At 32.4% G+C, this 4,219-nt stretch overlaps 1 pseudogene; it reads left to right on the top strand.

The window, feature by feature from the left end:
• Positions 1–3,044: 3,044 nt before the first annotated feature.
• On the top strand, positions 3,045–3,515 carry LOC123814162 (annotated as a pseudogene).
• Positions 3,516–4,219: the final 704 nt, after the last annotated feature.

The raw sequence follows: 4,219 nt of genomic DNA, 5'->3' as shown, positions 1-4,219 counted from the left end.
GGCTATACTATTATAATAAATATATATTTAAATTAAATGTTTTTCTACTATAAAATAAGTTCCTTAAAATAGGCACTATTTTTTTCCACTTTTTCACTACTGCATCCCCAGTGCCTATTATAGCACCTGGTCCAATAAGCCAGTAAAACAGTATTTCTGTGATGATTAAATTAAAATTATAAATCAAATAATATCCCTCCTTAACGTTTCATAGCAAACTCTTTTTCTAAAATCTACTATTTTCTTATTTTAGCTGTACTTATATAACAATATTAGTCAATTAAATTAATGTGTATATTTCAGGAATATATACATGTAAATGTAGTTTAGAAGTACATTCTAGGATTTGTTAAGATATTTGCTTTCATATTTGGAAATGGACTTGAAACATGGTTAAAGTTGAATTTATTCTCCAGTCGTACATCTTTGTCAAAATATTTTATGAAAATGTTAAATTTGGAGCACATGCAATGAACATTTGTAGGAAAAAAATATGTGGTCTGTAATAGATGAGGTCAAGAATGCTGTGTATCCTCAGCTCTGTTTTAATTATGATTGGTTAAAGGTTAAAATGGTAATGAAACAGGGGAACTGGAATGATTAACTGAACACAAAGATAGACAATAAGGCAGGTGGTCTGTGAACTTAGGAAGTAGTTCTGTAAAGTAACCTAAGATTATTCTAGGATATATGTTTTACTGCTGAGAGAATTTTGTCACGTGCCTAGAGTAAGTGTATAAAATGGTATGCCAATAATAGGGCCTGATTTGAAGTAAAATAAATAAATAACCAAACAAAATATGGCATTGTATGTGCAGAGCTGTTATTTAAATCTAAGATATCTGATTACTTTTATGTTTTTTCATAAATTTTCTTTACTAGTTTGTCTTGATATTTTATGCTCAATAGTAAACATAGCAAATAGAACATATTTACCTTCAAGACTCATTTTGAAATGTGTTATTTCTCTTTCTTTAAAACTTTTAATTTCTTCCTTGTATTTCACTAGCTAATAAAACACTTTTATTTATTTAGTATAAAATGTCCTCAGAGAACTATTTTCAATAATATAGGCAGTATTTTATAAAATAAATAATATTATAAAACTTTTTCGGCAACAGTTTTATGAAACAATTTTGTAACATTGTATTGTTATTCATAATTGGTATGCACTATTGAGGATAATTTAAGCATCATTGTTTTTATTACACCTATATTGTATTTGCTCTAAATTTTGAGTTCTATGATAATTACATTAATTAAATCTTTGTTATTAGGTAAATAGCCTGTACATAGTATTTACATCCTATAGTACAGAAATATTTATTCTATTCACTACAAGTTTTCTCCTATTAATGATTATATCTTCCTTAAGTATCTCAAATAGTATCTGTTCATTGTTGTCTTCATAAAGTAAGATATAGTTCTTCTCCCATTTAGTAGATTATCTCGTATATTTGCTGGTGACTCTGCTGTGTGAACCATTTTAGTTTAATGTGGTCCTATTTGTTTATTTTTGTCTTTTTTTCCTTTGCCAAGGAGATATATCAGAAAGAAAATATTGCTTACAGAAATGTCAGAGATTTTACTCCGCATGGCTTCTTCTAGGAGTTTTTTAGATTCATGTCTTATGTTTGTCTTTAATCCATTTTGACTTTATTCTTGCATATGGTGTAAGAAAGTGATCTAGTTTTATTTGTTTTGCATGTATTTGTCTTATTTTCCCTACACCATTTATTGCCTCCTTTGTCAAATATTAATTGATCATATAGGCATTTATTTCTGGACTCTATTCAGTTCAAGTGTTCTGTATGTCTGTTTTTATGCCATTATTATGCTGTTTTGATCACTGTATTACTGTAGTATAGTTTGACGTCAGGTGGTTCAATACCTACAACTTTGTTCTTTCTTAAGATTACTTGGCTGTTAGGGATGGTTTGTGGTTTTCTATAAATGTTTGAATTATTTTTCTAGTTCTGTAAAAAACACCATTGGTATTTTTGTAGGGATTACAATAAATCTATTGATTGCTTTGGGTATTGTGAACATTTTAACAGTGTTAATTCTTTCTTTCCATGAGCATGGTATGTGCACTCATTTATTTGTGTCTTCTTCAGCTTCTTTTTTCAATGTCTTATAATTTTCCACGTATGCTCTTCTATCCCCTTGGTTAAATTTGTTCCTAGATTTTCTATTCTTTTGTAATTGTAAATGGGATTTTTTGTTTGTTTCTCTTTCTGATAGTTCATTATTGGTGTATAAAAATGCAATGGTTTGTTGAATACTTATTTTGTATCCTGCTACTTTAGTGAATTCATTTATCAGTTCTAGTAGTTTTCAGGTGGAATATTTGGGGTCCCTGTAGTAGTATCATGGAGTCTCCAAATAATGACAGTTTCGCTTCTTCCTTTGCAAGCAGATTTATTTCCTCTTCTTATCTGATTGCTGTGGCCAAGACTTCCAGGACCCTTTTGACTAAGAGTGGTAAAACTAGACGACATCCCTGTCTTGTTCCTGATCTTATAGGAAATGCTTTTAGATTTTTTTCCCATTGCGTATAGTGTTAGCTGTGGGTTTGTCATATCTGGCCTTTATTGTGTTGCAGCATGTTCCCTCTATTCCCACTTTGCTAAGAATTTTTCTCAAAAAATGGGTGCTAGGTTTTGCCAAATGCTTTTTCTTCACCTATTAATACAATCTTATAATTTTTATTCTTCATTTTGTTTGTGTGATGTATTATATTAATTGATTTGTGGGTATTGAACCAACCATGCAGCCCAGGTATAAATCCCACTTGATCAAAATGTAAGATCTTTTTGTTCAGTTTGCTAATATTTTGTTGAGGATTTTTGCATCTATATTCATCAGGGTTATTGGCCTATACTTTTGTTTCTTTATTTGATTTTTGAATTAGGGTAATGGTTTCCTTGTAATATGAACTTATGAGTCTTTCTTCCTCTTGAATTTTTTGTTATAGTTTGAGAAGAATAGGTATACTTCTTTGAATGTCTAGTAAAACTCACCTGTAAAGAGTTTTCTTGAAGATGGTGCCCAAAGCAAAGAACGAAGCCACTACCCCTTCCCAGCCAAAGTCAAGGCAAAGGCTTTGAAGGCAAAGAAAGCAGTGATAAAAGACAACCACGGACACAAGAAAAATAAGATCTACATGTCACCCACCTTCTGAAGGCCTAAGACACTGCAGCTCCAAAGACAGCCTAAATATCCTCAGAAGAGGGCCTGCCCCCAGGAGAAACAAGCTTGACCACTATGCTATCATCATATTCCCAATGACTACTGAGTTAGCCATGAAGAAGACAGTAGCAAGTGATACACTAGTGTTCATCGTGGATGTCAAGGCCAACAAGCACCAGAACAAAAAGGCTGTGAAGAAGCTCTATGACACTGACGTGGTCAAAGTCAACACCTTGAGCAGGCATGATGGAGAGAAGGCATATATTCAACTGGCTCCAGACTATGATGCTTTGGGTGTTGCCAGCAAAATTGGGATCATCTGAACTGAGTCCAACTGGCAAATTCTCTATATAAAAACTTTATACTAAAATAAATTCACCTGTAAAGCTATTTTGTCCAAGATTTTTGTTTGTTGGGAATTTTTTAATTGCTGCTTTGGTTTTATTTGTTGTAAGTTTTTCAGATTTTCTGATGCTTCTTGATTCAGACTCAGATGGTGTGTGTGTTTTTCTTTAAAGATTTTATTTATCTATTTTCAGAGAGAGGAGAAGAGAAAGAGAGGGAGAGAAACATTGATGTGAGAGAGACACATTGATTGATTGCCTCTCATATACACCCCATCAGGGGATCAAACTGAAACCTGGGCATGTGCCCTGACCAAGAATTGAAGCAGTGACCTTTCACTTTGGGGAACAATGCCCAACCAACTGAGCCACACCAATCTCAGTGGAAGATGGTATATTTATAGGAATTTATCCATTTCTTCCAGATGGTTCCATTTGTTGACACACAATTGTTTGTAGTATTATCTTATACTCCTTTGTATTTCTGTGCATCAGTTGTTACTTTTTTTTCACTTCTGGTTTTATTTATTTGGGTCCTCTGCCTTTCTTTCTTGATGAGTCTGGTTGAAGACTTATTAGTCTTGTTTATCTTTTCAAAGAACCAACTCTTGGTTTCACTGATCTTTTGTATTGCTTTGTTTTAGACTCTATTTTGTTTATTTCCACTCTAATTTTTTTATTGT

Source organism: Phyllostomus hastatus, unplaced genomic scaffold (assembly GCF_019186645.2).
Source record: "Phyllostomus hastatus isolate PE091 unplaced genomic scaffold, TTU_PhHast_1.1 phas_contig_159, whole genome shotgun sequence".
NCBI classification, from domain to species: domain Eukaryota; kingdom Metazoa; phylum Chordata; class Mammalia; order Chiroptera; family Phyllostomidae; genus Phyllostomus; species Phyllostomus hastatus.
This window is presented reverse-complemented; position numbering and strand designations above follow the sequence as displayed.